The sequence below is a fragment of the Arachis hypogaea genome, chromosome 14 (assembly GCF_003086295.3).
Source record: "Arachis hypogaea cultivar Tifrunner chromosome 14, arahy.Tifrunner.gnm2.J5K5, whole genome shotgun sequence".
Taxonomy (NCBI): domain Eukaryota; kingdom Viridiplantae; phylum Streptophyta; class Magnoliopsida; order Fabales; family Fabaceae; genus Arachis; species Arachis hypogaea.
The window spans coordinates 1,799,544-1,817,047 of record NC_092049.1 but is presented as its reverse complement, the minus strand read 5'-3'; the positions used below and the strand labels follow the sequence as shown (position 1 = coordinate 1,817,047).

At 33.0% G+C, this 17,504-nt stretch overlaps 1 non-coding gene across 1 annotated transcript; it reads right to left on the bottom strand.

Moving 5' to 3' along the window:
• Positions 1–1,635: 1,635 nt before the first annotated feature.
• On the bottom strand, positions 1,636–10,447 carry LOC112740497 (uncharacterized). Its single transcript, XR_011870510.1, has 10 exons — positions 9,963–10,447; positions 9,743–9,869; positions 8,736–8,877; positions 8,373–8,645; positions 8,144–8,291; positions 6,462–7,381; positions 6,110–6,348; positions 5,937–6,010; positions 2,491–2,599; positions 1,636–2,034 (listed from the first exon to the last, which is right to left on the bottom strand). It is a non-coding gene; the product is annotated as an uncharacterized protein (transcript).
• Between the last annotated feature and the right edge of the window lie 7,057 nt (positions 10,448–17,504).

Below are 17,504 nucleotides of genomic sequence, written 5' to 3'. Positions count from 1 at the left end.
TTTGTTAATTATAAAGATAGTAATTAGTTTTATTTATTTATGATTTAAAATATTGGTTATTAAATGTTTCACCACATTCAAATTAGGAGGAGATATGTTTAATATCATTACAACGTGAATCACGAAAATTGATTCAATTAGCTTCCGTCTCTTTATCCTCCTTCTTTCTTCAAATACCTGAAACATGATAAATCAGAAAATAGATTCAGAACCATTCAATTTACAAAGAAAGGAAACATCCTAATGCCTAACATAAATACCATCCACGTAGAGATTTTAGATTCACCCAGACACATTTAGCTGATTTTTTTGCTGGAACGATCTTGGATTCGGAGTTTAGCAACGGCCCAATACAAATACAGAGTGCGAGTTCGATTTACCAAAATATCCTTAATTTAAAATTCTAGTCTCATTGCTAGCTAGCTTGCTCCTCAACCCTTTCTTTTCTCCAAAATGTAAATGAGAATTTTCTCTAAATCACTTCGCTCCAAAATCACTCGTTAACACTAAAATAATCATAACTTCACCACACCCAACATAGAGAGACACACGCCCCATCCGACTCTGGCACGAACAGTGTGGGAGAAAGAAAAAACCCAAGAAAAAAAAAAAAAAAGAAAAACCACTCACTTCTCTGCTTTTGCCTCTCAGTACAAGAGGTTCGTAGAGCCTTCGCCTTCAACCATAGTTTAAGATCGGGACTCAATATTTACAATAAGATTTTGGAGCGCTCTTTAGCCCCTAAAATTTTAATTGCCTTTATTTATTTAGTCTCCAAACTTTGTGAACATAATTCATGTTAATTCTTTAAACAATTTTCAACATACAAACGTTAACGGAACACTACAGCCGAATGCCACACTAAACTTTGTAAAATGATGTCAATTTAATTTTGGCACTAAAATAACCCAAAAACATCATCGTAAATAGTGTTTATTAACATTTTACCTAACAAAATAAGTGATACGATGCCCTTTTTGAACTATTTAAATGCTGCATCATTTTACAAGTTTTAACTAGTCTATAACAGTACTCCATTAACGTTTTTATACTAAAAATCGTCTCAGGAACTAATATAAGGCACATTTATAAACTTTGGGGACTAAATAGAAGCAATTGAAACTTCAGGAAATAAATTGAGACTCGCATATAAGTTCAGAGACCAAATTGAGTATTAAGTCGAAATACTAATATTAATTAATCTCATAAACGCTAAGTGACATGAACATTAATTAAACATCTAAAATCTTGACGTCTGTCTGGATAGCCTGAATGATCAAACTACTCAAAATTTTTATTTTAATAGATTATTTTGTGAATAAAATATCTTAGTTTCTTAATGAAATCCCATAAAAACAAATTAAGTGCAGATAATTAAATGAGTCATTCTCCACCAACATATAAAAAGATGTCAAATTTTGAACTATATGGTACACTGTTACACAACTTTTTTTTAAAAAAATTTATGAAAAAAAAAACCATTAAAAGTAATAAAATCCTATTTCTATTTTTACCTATTATTTTTTCTTTTTTCTTCACAAATATAAAAACAAAAAATAATTACACAAATCAAACACTTTTTTCTTTACACTTGAACTAATACTAAACAATTCATTTTTTTTTCCACTAAAAGTGTTTAACTCCCTAACATTTCTCGAACTATTATTGACAAAATAATAAAATAATATTCATCTCTGAATTAGTGAATTTACAAATACCGAAATTACGGATTTCAACTCAATTTACAAGATTTCTATACACATATATACATACTATATACCTGAACATAGTGTTACAAAAAGAAATACGGATCAAAAGGAGAAAAGGTGAAAACAAAATTTGTTACAAACAAAGAATATCTAAATTCCTATACTCGTGGCAAGTTCACTGAAAATGCAATGATACAGAATGCGGCATTCTGGTGTTCCAGTACTTGAGGTCGATATGTGAGGACTGTATGAAACTTGTTTTGCAATTTATAGTAGTCTTTGAAAAGGCGTTATCTACTCAAACCAACTTCTTTTCTTCTTCTTCCTGAAAGTTGACTTCAATAAATAAGCTTAAAGATAAAGAAGTACCATGAACTTGATAACTAAATCCCACATCAACACAACATGGAAGTACCAAAACCAAACAACGCTATCCACGTATTTGCAATAAAAGTGGCACACATTTCATTTTGTAAGGTAAAATAAAGAAGTTACTTTAATTTCTTAGAATAAAGTAACGCAAGTAAATATGAGGCAACAAACTTGAGTTGAACTCATTTACCAAGATGCAACATCTTATTGATTTATTCTATGCAACTGTAAATAATCCAACTTAAAGTCACGGAGTTAACTATCAAGCTTTTTCTCCATTTTTTCAGTACCTTAAAGCTCAACAACTTGGAATAATGTGGAAAAAAAAAAGGAATTATATTCAAATAGAGTTCAGAAAATTGAATGGCATAATGAGCAGATATCAAAATTTGAATTTGAGAGTTCTCACAAATAGAAGTGTCATTGAATTTGTACTACTGCCTCTCAAATCAGATTGCTGTGATCTTTGGCATCCCCGGTATAATCTTTTGATAAACTCCTGTAGATGATTGTAGATGCTGCATGCATTTATACCAAATTAAGGTTAGCACATATAATATTTGCCTGATGGGTGGACAGTAAGAACTGACATGTCACAGTAACAAGTGTGATTTTGAAGAACGCCAGTATCACTGCCAAACCAACATCTACTCACACAATTTACGATCCAAACCACATGGTGTCATCCCCGAGGGGAAAAAGAAAAGTAAATTTCAATCCACTTGATCAAAAGAAATGCACATATAAACTCTAGCATACTATCAAGAATGCTTAAGAAAAACATGGAAACCATGCAACAACCTGGAATTCCACTGCTCAGATTGTAACAACCATGTTCTTTAACTTCCGTGATCCCAACTCTTGAGAGCCAACCATACTCTATGGCCTATATAGATTTAGAGAAAATTGATCTAAGAGGAAGAAAAAGTCATAGGAATTTCCAGTTCTGCCATTTGATTTCTATAACTTGCAGAAAGCGAGACAATTTCACATATCCACATTTCTTAGGCTACAATTGTGAGTATAAAAGTGAATGGAGAGATATGGCTAATAATGGAATGAAAGAGAAAAGTGTGGAATGGGATGGATATGTTTATGCACACCCTCGTTTGGGAGTTTGATGAAGGGATTGGGGAGAGATCCAACACTCATTTGGAAGTTCAATGGCTAATAATGGAATGGCAAGATAAAATACCGTTTCTCACCAAACTTCTAGCGTAATTGATCACTGGCATAGTATCAAAGCCTTTGACAGTTTGACACTAAGAGGGCAAGATATTATCCTTGCTTCCCCTAATAAGTACAATTTATTTATGGTGGATCTATACACAATCCACATATCAAGTTGCACTGAAAGATCGTGTGCAATGATGTGCTGCTTATTCAGATGTATTGCATGCTGTGGTTACCACAGATAAATTCCTCATCTATCCTTATGTTTTTCTGCTCCTATTTGTCTATTGATCTTTATTCAGGGTTCTTAGTTAGCGTGGAAGTGCCCTTGAACAAATTATTTTATGCTCAGCTTCCATTTGATACAAATACAACAACAATAAAAGCATTTTTCCACTAGTGAGATCAACTATAGAGATTAAACCACATTAATGCGTCCTATCATAAGCCATTTAAATCTAGTTCTTAATCATTTCTTTATTAATTACCTTGGTTGCCCTCAACCTCTAAACTTTATTCAATCCTCTTTTTGAAAAGAGATATTGACGACAGGAAACTAGGCATATATAATAACTAACTGTATAGAAACTAAGCTTTTATAGGAAATTATCACTCTCATTCATTGAATTTTTTTTACTATAGTCACTTTGTTTCGTGTGTGTGTGTGCACGCGCGTGCGCACGCTACTATCAATAACACTAAGGAAGTTTCTATTCTCACATATTCATTTTTTTCTCAGTCATTTCAAGTCCTCTGTATTAGGGGAGAAAATAGAAAGTGTAAGGGTATTTTGAGAAAGGTCTAGTAACTAACTCTGCCAAGCTAGCAGAGTAGTGGTATGTGAAAAATATATTGCTGTTAAAGGAGAATAAGGTGAAGAATGAGAATTAGAGAAGCTCATTCTGGTCTTTGGGACTAAATCAGTCCTTAAGAGAGTGGCAACCTCTCGAAATACTGCCATGTTACTTAACTTCTTTCATAAATAATACTATTTTGGGAAATAGGGTGATGTCACAATGATATCACTCTATAGCTCCCTGTTTCAGAAACTCTCTCTAGACTACTCTGTTCCTTTATACTTCTTACTGGTACCATATTCTTATACTATTAGATCTATTCTTCTTATTAGGGCTTCTACAGTTCATTTCATCACATGATCAAGCCATCCAAGGGAAGGTTCTTCCATCATTTCCAAAACAGGTGCTACCCTAACTTTCTTGGTAATGGAAATCTTTACCTAGATGGTCCCAATTTTTGACGAGACACGGTTGTTGATAAGTTGATAGCCAGCCAAGAAAAAAAATGTTCTTTTCCCACTTGAAGATATTAGCTATATGCTTCAAAGAACCATTGCATATACAAGAATCCATGTTGTAGACACTGGCATTCAAATATAGGTCATTCCTAATCATTTGTTCTATAACTTTTCTTGATCTCCCTTTGCCCCGTCTCTCAACAAATTTGTTAAGGCAAGTTAATTAAAAGGACCATTTGCTTTGCAGAAAATAGAAATCGATGCATAATCTTATCCCAAATCACTGATTCACTGGTTGTGCTGAAGAAACCACCTTTATATGCTCAAATGACATGCAATAAAGTGTGTTCTAAATTGCACATTGCACATAAATTAAGTTCCTTAACTATCTTAGGTGCTATTTGGTCTTATAGAAAGAAGACCTGTAGAAGCCCATGTAAGAAGAATAAATTAGATTTAAGGAAATCTAATAGTAGGAGCAGAAGGAGACCAAGGAAAAATGGAATGACTACAAACATGGTTCATATGACACATTGCGATGCGCTATTGCATCATGGATTCCTTATCCCCGAAGCTATGGGGTTATTACTTCACTCTATTTATGAAAGGAAAAGAACTTGTTAAAATAATGATTTTCTATGAATACAATAGTGTAAATAGTAACTCAGCAAATCAGAGAATGAATATATTACTCTTACGTGATGTGTGTAGATTGCATCTTGATTGTATTGATACATGAGAGAAGACTAACATGAGCACCTACTCAACTACTCTCCATCAATGCACTACCTAAACTACTAACCACTAACTAACATTAATATCTCTCATCATATTTCAACAAAACTATCATCTGATTTTATCTCTTTTACTAAACTACACGAAACTTGTTCCAATAACTATCAATTTATTTTCTTATTCCAAATAAATAAATTTCTATATATAGTTTGCCCTTTCTGTGCACTTTTCAGTTTCTTAACTTCTTCTCCCTCAGCAAAAACCAAAACCTTAGATAGATGAAATCCATAGAGTATTGAACAAGCAACCTCATGAGTATAAAGCAACAAGAGAAGCCCCACGGCTTCCCTCATGCTACAGCAACAGAACCTTAACATGGATCAAATGAGGGGCTTCCCTCATTCAAATCAAACAAAAAATGCCACAACTTCTCAAAGAAGATATGACATCTACACTAAAAGTAGCAATCAGAGAAATTAAAAGAAAGGGTAATACTCTATAAAAGGAATAGACAAAACTGAAGGATTAAATCCCCTTCGATCAAAAATCTTCATATTACTGAAAAAATCATGCAAAAAGGAAAAGAAGCTATAATGAATAAAGTCAAACGCCATGCAACAAAAATTATATGAAAATTTATCACTACATTGAATGCATTCTCTTTCGATGTAAAAAATGAAATAGACACATGCCTTAGTCGATGCCTGTTGCAGGCTGTGAAAAAAGCAACAAACCCATATAGAATACTCTTGAGAGCACGGAAAATCTGAAAAGGAAAAGAACAAAAATCTACAGATCAGGATAACTTTCTAGAAAGAGAAGAGGTAAAAGAAATGCATAATTTATTGGAGTGCCATATTCAAACCTGGGAAAAAAGGTCATTCCAAAGAGAGCGCCAAATGGAAACCTCATAGGTGGTAACAGTTGCTTCCGAAGATGATGCTAACTCAAGAATGCTACTAATAATCTGCCATGCATCCCCAAGTACATCAAAAATGCACGTACATACAAAAGTCAGCACACTTGATATTGCAAGGACCAGACGTACAGGTGCATACAGTATTTCCCAGAGAATAAAAAATACAGGATATATGACACATGTTCCTGCAGTAAATTAGAGATGAACACCCAAAATATATCAGATGACAATTTATGTTGAAAAGAATAAGTTTAAGAAATAACAGAGTACCAGAATTCCAATACACATGATGACCTACCAATTCTCCAAATAAAAGTAACCAGAAGCCATATTGGTACAAAGAATAGCTCCAGTATATCTCCCACTAGAGTGTAAAAAGTCCCAATTCCAAGCCACAGGACAGAAAATATACTTTCTACTAATTCAAACAACAACTTCAAACTTGGGAGAAGAAATCCAAATATCTCGAACAGGGCCTCTGAAAGAGGTTGAACAAGAACAGAAAAAAAGGATCTTGTGGTATGTGTAAAGGCAAGCAACCACCTAGTAGCCTTCTGCAAGTTATGTAGAAACAGCATTGTCCCTAAATATCTGACCCTTGAAACCATTTCCCAACTTTCAACCCAATCAAAAAGAGGTCCACATATACGAGCAGCAGTTGCCTTCAGAACAGGAACATTTTTGTATAAATCATAGAATCCAATGAGAACAGTTACTAATGAGATTAAAACATATAAAAGTCTGGCAAGTGGGCACATCCATGGACGATAAAGATTGCATAATACTGGGTAAGACTGAAGGAAGATGACCCAAGATGGAAGGCCTGCCTCTAGCAAAGTAAGCAATCGCAGGTCAGATATTATAACTTCCCTTAATTTAAATGGAAGGTCATGATCATTAAACCTAAATAATAGTAGAACATCACTATACTGAGTGGTTTCAATAGTCTCAACAGCATCAAAGCTTGAGCTCCGGGAAAAATTCACTGAGTTATAACCAGAAACACAACGGAATTCACTAGTTTTCTTCGCTTATTGGGTCCAGAAGAAGGAGGTGTGAGTAGCATGCCTGGTGTTTCTACAGCATCATCAGAATATAATCCAATAGTGGTGTCCCAACCATCCTCGACAGTTAACAAACCATCGTTGCAGATGTTCTCATCATCATCAATAGATATTGTTCCAGAAAAATCTTCACTTGCATCGTAAAATATCTCCCCTGTTGAAATTACAGATAAGAGGGGAAAACGATCATTGAGAAGTTAACATTGCTCCAGAAACTACACAAATCATGCAGCTTGTAGTTGTCATCGTGTAACAAGATTCAGCAAATTCTACAATCAATATATAGTCTCAAATTTTGAGGCACGAAATGCATCAGTTTAAAAGGAATAAAAAAAAGGGGGGACATCTGAAAGTTCAAGGGCTAGTCCATGGGACTCCCACTATGACTATAGGACACAGGATAAATGGTGACAAAAAATTTCCACCATTTGAACCCACCCCCAGCCAAAAAAAGTGCACTCCAAACATGGCACAGTCCAAACAATCCTATGAAACCCAAACTTATGTTAAATAAATCAATATAGTCATATGTCAAGTGTTTGTGTCTGTGTGTGCATGAGAGAGCGAGAGAGAGAGAGAGAGAGAGAGAGAGAGAGAGAGAGAGAGAGAGGGGGACAGATAGAGGGAGCAGGGACATAGGGGCGTATCTCCCCATGCATATCCTTGTTTCTGCTCTTGCATGAAATTAAAATGGAAAGATACGTATCAAGGCTTCTCAATTTACTTATGTTGTGCACACTCACACTAAGGCTTTGTTTGTTTGGAGTAAAGTAGGAGGGAAATAGAGGGGAGGGAAGAGAAATTAGAAAATTTTCTTTGTAAATTACACAATAAAATTTAAAATTTCTCTTCCCTCTCCTCTATTTCACTCTACACAAACAAAGCCTAAAGTAAAGATAAGAATTCTTGTTACTACCTGAGGCAGAATCCAGGTGTATTTTCAAAAGCAGAAGTTCAGGTAGTGTTCCCGAGAACCAAGTAGTCATACAGCTTCGGGCTTGAGCTATACTGTCAAATTCCCATCTTTTCATGCGTTTTGCTTCTATAGCCAGTGATGTATCAGTCTGCAGATCAAATAAAAGATAACAAATAAAGGTAAATTGTGAATGAAGAAAGTAAGACAGTGTGGCGAACAGATGTGGTACCTGAAGTTCATTAAGGTAGTTGATACCACGAACACTTTCCCATTCAACTTCAAATATAATAAAACCATACAAAGTTCTTTGCAGTTCACTGCTAAATTGCAGAGTCTCCCTTAGGTTTTTCACAGGTAGTAAAGCTTTCTTCCTTGTCATCACTGCTTCAACGAATGAGAAACATCTCGTAAATTTCTTTGAATTACTTGATTGTGAATAAACATCCTTTTCTTCCTTTCTCCCTCTTCGGGCTTTGGTGTATGCAAAAGGAGATAACCTTGACTGCAAATCAATAAAAATGATATAAAATTTAACAACCAACAGAGTTAATTAGAACAAATTATTTCAACGACCAATGGTGTGCTTAACAACCTTGGTAACCATCAATTGCCAAATGTGCGCACCCCGTAAACCAAGGTCACTCAACCATGGTCTGTTGTCCACCAAAATATACATTTTTTTACTTTCATTGGCAAGGAAAAGACTAAGATCTGCAAAATAAGATTGCAAGTCTCTGCAAAATACATCACAAATATTCATTAGATAAGTATGACAAATACCAAATTATACCAACATAGCACAATCAGGCACTGTCGATGTAGATTTAGAAAAATTTAATGTCCTAAATCATTAACAGAATTTGATAAATGTGGCATGCAATATGTCAATCAGCAAGCAGTTAAAACACAAAACTAAGCAAAGCCTATCATGATGAAGGACACCCCCGCGCCATATTTGGACACTAGAAAGCTCCTGCAACACAAATTTCCAACTTGCTAGTTATGTCTTTCATTTCATAACTTTCAGCTTATTGTCTATAGAGAATAAGGTCAAAGGTAAGCCTAACAATTTTCAACAGAGATTGGCTATGAAACAGCAATATTGAACCCAAACTATAAAGCAAGTAAGTCCCAGAAGCAGGACTCATCAGTCCACAGAATGGGATGGAGGGATTAAACTTGTCCATTTTAGGGAGTAGGGACCTATAAATCCAACATTGTAATTCTTCATAGACTTAATTTTTTTTCCTTTCAGACATATAAGTATTCATTTTACGTGGTACTTAAAACGAAATTCAACCCCTCCTACAAAGACAAATATTGAGAAGAAAAAATAAAAAACTAGTGGATCCACCAAAAGTTTCCCAACAGCTTCCATTCCCATGTGAAAATTCCAACATAGTACAAACCTTTCCCAACACCGAAAAAAAAAAAGAAAAGAAAAAGATCAAATGGATCAAATGCAGTCCAAATGTGATGGTTGAGAATCGAATTGAGAATAGTAACTAATAACGATAAGGGATAAATGGTATTCCCTGGATATTCCGTTGTTTTACCACATAACACAAGAATTAAAAAATATATATTTAAAAAAAATACCCAATTTGCAAACTGGTGAGGGGGAAAATGCAGCGTCCATCGTCACCATTCCCCATGAAGAAGAAAACAAGTCCTCCCTCTAAACCTTTCTTATAGCTGCAATCTTCAACAAATTAGCAACTAGCACCTGCTTCAATTCAAATTCCAATAATGATAATTATAATAAAAAAAATAATAATATTATTATTAAATTAAAATTAAGATGAGAAGAACAATTCACCGCATGCATTGAACACAATTCAGCACCAGAAACAGGTGCGTGAGGAAGAGGACCTGACGAACGGGCATTCCATGTAAGTGGAGAACGATGGAAGAATTCGAGCAGAGAAAGGAGTGCGATGAAGCAAAGAGCGAGTAACTTCATAACCAAGAAGAGAATAAGACAATTGAGGGAAATTAAATTAAAAACAGAGAAAGAGAAAAAAAAAGGATATGAGAGAGAGAGAGGAATTTAAAGGGTAGGCATAAATGCGGGGACTGAAATAGATCTAGAAGAGCGGTTTCAACGAGTGTCAGCGAGATTCTATTGACGGTGATGACAAATTTCAATTGGATTCAGAAAGAGAGAGAGACTGAGAAGGAAGAGGAGAGGGAGGAGGGAGGGAGGGATGGAAAGAAGAACAATAACAAGAAAGAGAGAGAGAGAGAGAGAGAGAGAGAGAGAGAGAGAGCATTTAAACTCGTCTAGATCACGTTCGTTGTTTTGTTTTCTTGTTTTTATCTGCTATTTATTTATTAGGTGAGGACCCGGGCAACTTGCACAGGATTATAGAATTTATTATCGCATGTCAGAATGTATTTAATTTAATCTATAATATTTTTCACTTTGTGATAGTAAGAAATTCAATTCACCCGGGTTCAAGAATTTCAATTTCGGCCGGTCGATGAGTTATAACTCAAATGACATAGTCTCTCCATATTTAATTAAGAAATTACGGATTCGAGTCTCTTATTTTTGATAAAAAAAAATTTAAATTTCTAATTGCCATTCTAATTTCTTGTTCTTTTCACTGTGTCAAACAATTTTTACAACATTAATCATTCTAATAATAGAAAAAAATATTCTTAAAATTAAATCTTAAATCGTAAAACTTTGTTAAAACTAATTGAAGATATCATAAATATAATATGTATTAATTACATTAAAATTTAAAAAATTAAACAGAAATACTAAATAACTAAATCTTTTTTTTAATCAAGTTTGATTAAGTCAAAATTTACACCCATACTTTCATAACTTAGCTTCAATTCGGAGGAGGAACAATTGAGTTGATGTTTTAATGCTCAATGGAAGGTTGGTACGGAATCAAGCTAGGATCAAGGTTGCTATACGAGATTTCTACAAAAACTTATATTATCAGGAGACCTCGCCTGTTATAGGATTCATGGACGGATTAGTTGAGCAGATTAGTAAGGAAGAGGCAACAAAGTTAGAGTTGATGCCATTTCTGAAAGAAATAAAGGAGGCAGTTTGGGAGTGTGAGTCAAGCAAGGCACCAGGCAACGATGGATATAATATGAATTTCATTAAGAAGTGCTGGGATGAAGTGGTAGGGAATTTACTGATGCAGTGATGGGGTTCTTCCAGTCAGCAGTACTGCCTAGGGAGTCAAATATCACTTGGGTGGTGCTAACACCGAAGTTTGTGGGAGCCAAAGAAATAAAAGATCTCAGGCCGATTAGTATGGTAGGTTGTGTGTACAAGGTCATATCTAAGGTGTTGGTTCGGAGAATGCGAAAGGTTATGCCAGGTTTAATTGGGGAGACCCAGAGTGCTTTTGTGAAGGGCAGAAAAATCCATGATGGGCACTGATTGCCTGTGAAACTGTGCAGTGGCTGAAGGTAAAGAAAAAGAGCTCCGCGATTATTAAATTGGACTTTCAAAAAGCTTATGATAGGGTCAAGTGGGGTTTTATGGATATTGTTCTGCAGAAGATGGGTTTTGGACTTAGGTGGAGGGCTTGGATAAAGGAATGTGTCTGCTCCGCATCTATGGCGATTCTTATCAATGGCTCCCCTTCTAAGCCTTTCAAGATGGAAAGGGGCCTACGACAAGGAGACCGACTGTCTCCTCTTCTGTTTGTTCTAGTTGTAAATGTTCTCCACATAATGACTAGGAAGGCTGTGAGGAATGGACGTATTTCCCCGCTCTTGGTTGGGCGAGACAACATTGAGCTATCGTACTTGCAGTTTGCTAATGATACCGTCCTATTATGTCCTACTGAGGAAGAGACTATCAGAAATTACAAGCGGTTGTTGCGATGCTTTGAGTTGATGTCTGGGTTGAGTATCAACTTTGAGAAGTCTAGTTTTATTCCAATTAATTGTGAGCGGCGCTGGACACGGCGGATGTGTAATTTAGTGGAGTGCAAGGAGGCATCTCTCCCAGTCAGATACCTGGGCATTTCTCTGGGAGCAAATCCGAGGCTCGTTAAGACTTGTCAAAAGACGCTCAATAAGGCGGGTAAGTTGATCCTCATTAAATCGGTTCTTAATAGTCTGCATGTTTACTATCTCAGTCTGTACAAGATGTCCAAGGCAGTGGCGGAGAAGTTAATCTCCCTACAACGACGCTTCTTATGGAATAAAGAGGATGGGAGGTATGGGATGCCGCTGGTAAAATAGGAAATAGTCATGGCTCCAAAAAAGACAGGTGGCTTGGGAGTTGGTGATACAGTGATTTGAAATACAGCCTTACTTTTTAAGTGGTGGTGGAGATTTTCGAAAGAGGACTGTCCGTTATGGAAAAAAGTTGTTTGCTCTTGTAATAACATGAACCCCACTGAGATGCTAAGTGGCCAACCAATACCTACAAGAGGGGGTCCATAGAAGGAGATCTGCCAATTACAAATCAGAGAGCCCCATGTTAGAGAAAGGATGATCAGAGGCTTGTCCATGGAAGTAGAGAATGGTGGAACAACCCGGTTTTGGGAGGATAATTGGCTACCTGGTGGTCTGTTGAAAGATGTGTTTCTAAGACTGTTCTCGGTCTCAAACCTGAAAGGATTTGTTATAGGGAATTGTGGGTTTTGGGATGGGTTAGAGTGGAATTGGAGCTTTCAATGGAGGAGAAAGTTATTTCAATGGGAGGTGGAGCTACTAAATCAGCTCCTTGGGATGTTACAAACAGTTAAGCTCACAAGTGAGAGAGAGGATAGTGTGATATGGAAATTTGATAAATCTAGTTTTTTCTCGACTAACTCCTTTGTGCAGGTGATGCAAGCAGAAGTTCTTCCGGAGGACATCGCGAGATATAGCTTCACTAGTGCTATTTGGAGAGGTTTCGTACCTCCCAAGATCGAGCTGTTTTCTTGGTTTATGTTGGTTGGCAGAGTGAATACCAAGGATAGATTGTGTAGACTAGGCGTTATTGAAGAGACTGATAATATGTGTGTTATGTTGTAAGTATGTAGAGTCTGCGTTTCATTTGTTTATTGGGTGTGAGATCACTTGACAGGTGTGGAGTGTTTGGCTATTTGTTCTTGGGAGGCTCTGGACAATACCAGGTTCACTAAAGGAGTACTTTCAGAGTTGGACGTCTGGTTCAGTGAGAAAGGATGACAGGAAGCGGTGGTTCATTGGTTTCTCTGCTGTTATATGGACAATTTGGGTAGAAAGAAATGCGAGGATCTTCAGAAATCAAGCTTCTAGCGTGGAGGAAATTATCAACTGGTTGTTCGAATTTTCTGATGAATTGTTTGGTGGTGAGCCATATGGTTGTTGATGACAATGCCGAAAATAATTGGGAGCTATCACGTACTTGATGTTGTTGGTTTGTACTGTTTGTCTCTAAATACTCCACCTTGTGTGTTGAGCTCTTTACTTCAAATATATATATATATATATTCTTTTTTCATAACTCTTCTTTTTTTTATTATTTTTTTCTTTTCGTCCTCTTTCATTATCAGAAATGGAACTAGATAAAATATTAAAGATGGGCCAAAAATTAATTTTATAATAAAATAAAACTAAAATAAAAATTTTAGGAGGACTAAAATAAAATTTATATATAATTTATATAAAAAAATTTAAGGAGTAATTGCCCCTTCCTCATAGTAAAGTTTCGCACATATTCATTATCATTATTATGATGATCGTTATTATTATATCACCTTCTTCTCATTCTCTTTCACTATTATCATCACCATCATCATCATCATAATTATTGTCATCCTCTCTCTTCTTCTTCTTTTTCTTTAGCATCCTTGTCTTCTTTTAAAAAAAAAAAAAATTTGCAACATTCTATTTTATGTTTTTGTGCAAATTTTTTTAGCATCATCTTATTCTTCTTTAAAAAAAAAAAAAAACTACGACATTTTATTTTATATGTCACCTTTAAGAATTTTTAATATCAAAATTAAAAAATTTAGATGTCACAATTAAAAAAATTTTATATTATTTTTTATATATTTTTTTTAAACAACTCCTTTTCCTCCTTCTTCTTCTTATTTTGATAGTTTTTTTTGTTTCACACTCTTATAATTTTTATTATTTCATCTTTTAAAAAAAATAAAAAAATCAAACAAAGAAGAAGAATGAATAAAAAGAAGGAATTACGCAATTTTTTGTTTTATTTTTTATTTAAATTTTTTTGACAATAAACATAAAAAAATAAAAAAATATGTAACTTTATAAATAAAAATACAAAAATTTCGCACAAATAAAAAAAAAAGAAAAATAAGAAGCAAAAAGAAGAAACTACAGTATCAAATAATCTTAAAAAATTTCAGTGTTAAAATTAAGAATTTTTTGTATCAAAATTAAACAATTTTTGTGTCACAGGTAAAAATTTTTAATGTTATTTTTCACGTGAAAAAGAAAAATGTGTAATTTTACGTACATGTCTGTGAGTAATTTTTACTAAATTTAGACTAACTTAATTGAATTTAATTAATAAAAATATCGGGATACATAACAAAACTCAAAATTAAATCAATACAAAATACTAAATTATAAAATTGTCACTCCTAAGATTTTAATAAGAAAATTAATTAAAATTATTGTAAATTGAATATAAATACTTATTTGAATTTTAACGTTAAAAATTTATTAGGTCCCAAATCTGTATTGTGCATAATAAATGATTGACTCTCATAAGTGAATTTTAAGAAGTGAACTTTGAGAAAATATTATAAATAAAATCAAAATATATTTACATTTTGATAGCTACTTTATATTTTGTATTTTAATAGGTGGGTATGTATTTACATTTACTTTCTATTTATGTATGCATATAAAATTTTAGTGTTTCGATCACTTTTGGATTTTTTTAGATACATTAATAGATACTATCTTGTTTTTCGACAAACCCAATTTTTTCTAAAATTTGGTATTCTAAAATTTTTGGACATTCTAAACAAGACATACTTTGTGATCTCCACCCTATTTTTGTAAATTTTTATTGTTTTGACCACTTTTTAAATTTATTTTTACTTTTTTATATATTTTTTTCATATTTTCATTCTTCTTTTACCTTTTATTTCTTCATCACATCATCCATTAATTTTTTGTGCATAATTTTATTAGTCATTTTAATCAGTTTTAGTAGCTTTTACATTTTATTTTACCTTTTTAAAATTGTATTTAATTCTCATAAACACTTATTTTTATCATTTTGAGTTGTATGGTTCTAACAATATTGCAAAAATTAGTAACTTTAATGATAATTCATACTATGGAATGGAAAATCATTTGAAAAGAAAGTCATATTCATATAGACAATTCTAATAGCATCAACCCTTTATGAATTATTATGATCACAATCCACTCTATCATGCAATTCAATGACTATGGTGATACTTGCTATGATTATACATCTTCTCAACCAGCGATGGATTTAGAAAATTTTGGTAGTGGGGCAAAATTTATATAACATGATAATAATTTTATAATAAAAATAATATGTGTATAAAAAATTAAATATTAAATTATTTATTAACCACTATATATCTGTGTATAAATACATGTATTGTTTAACTTATTTTTAATGTATATTTTATATTTTAATATATATTTTATACAGATAATTATTTTTTATGTACATATAATATGATTATTGTTATGATTATATTTTGTTATTGTAAAATATAATTAGCTTTCAAAATATCTAATATACAAATTAAAAAACTAAAATAGTAATTTAAATAATAATATATAATTTAAAATTCTATTTTTTTAGGTTTTATAATTTTAAAAAATTAAGTAATTTTTCTATTTAATACTACCATCAAAGTTTCTCTCTTTCTATATATATTACTAAATAATTATTTAAAAATTTACTTCCCAACACAATTAGAAGCAGACTCTTATTGATATTCATAGTTAAAAAAGTTCTTTCAATTAATATAGTTGTTACGCAAAAATTAAAGCTAATTTAAAAAGAAGATAAATAATATTCTCTTGAGTTGATTTTTAAAAAAGAACATTAATTTCGTTTAAATCTGAGAATTGATTATTCTAACGAATATCTAATATAAAAATTTTAAATTGACGATTAAATATCAAAAGTTGAGTAAAAAATTATTATGGGATCAAATTTAATAATCTAATGGGGGCAAATAAATATTATTATCATATACTACTCAAAAAATTTTCAAATTGTAGTTGGGCGCTTGCCACCACACCAATACACTTAGAACCGTCTCTGTTCTCAACCAACATATTTATATGACTTGCATTCTCAATATTTTTTTCAACTACAATACTCTCAAATTTCATTTCACTACCAACAAATTTCATGGGATTCAAGTCCAACATTTCAATATCATCGTCCATATGAATCATTTGAACAAGCACCTTCTCATACTCCTCTTGAACTACCAACTCAATATTCTTATTTTTGTAAATCACCTCCCGCACGCTATGATTTTCTCCAACATGACCAATCTTCTTTTTTCCTATAACCCTTAATAGAAGAACATGTTCAACCATTAAATCAAGAACAAAAAGAGTTTAAATCTATCATCCAAAGACGAGAAGAGAAATTGGATCGCCTCAAAAAATTAATGAATCAAATTACTACAGGCATGCCTACCCTCTCTTCTATTGTACTACCATCGTACGTATGTGTAAAAATAAAGTTAACCAAAGAGAGTGGTGTGGAAGAAAGTTGGAGCCTCAAGTGAAAAAAAAAAGGAGATAATGAGTGAATTACAACAAAAAAACTATTGAATGCATCAAATTTGAAGGAGTGGTTGAAAGTTTAGGATGAGCTAAGTAAGTAACAAACTTTATTATTAAGAATGATTCCACACCAACGAGTAACTTCGATAAATTTGTTGAACCTTCGCCCGTTGAATGTGAAAACAATGTTGAGGAAGAATGTTTATAACCTTTAAAGCACACTTTGAGTAACGAAAATGATGTAAAATAAATTAGTAACAAAAAGGTGAAGATTATCATAAAAGAATTCAAATATAAAAATCATATTAGTATTTAACAAATTATTTAAGAATTCTTTTTATTAAGTCACTATCTAACACATTTTTTGAATGAATAATTTTTTTCACTTAATTTTTTTTATCCACATCAATATGTTTTATTGGAATTGAATGGCTAACTTCAAACTCTTTATTAATTGAAGAGTAAAAGTAGTCAAATATTAATCGATAATAAAAACCAAGGCTCGTAATAAAATTATAAAAAATATTTTAAAATTTAAGTTTTAAAAGTGGTGTGAGATTCAATTCATTGAGATTCAACTAAAAGTCCGAAACTTGTGGAGAATTTACAAATTTTTCCACTCCAAAAGAAGCATCATGAG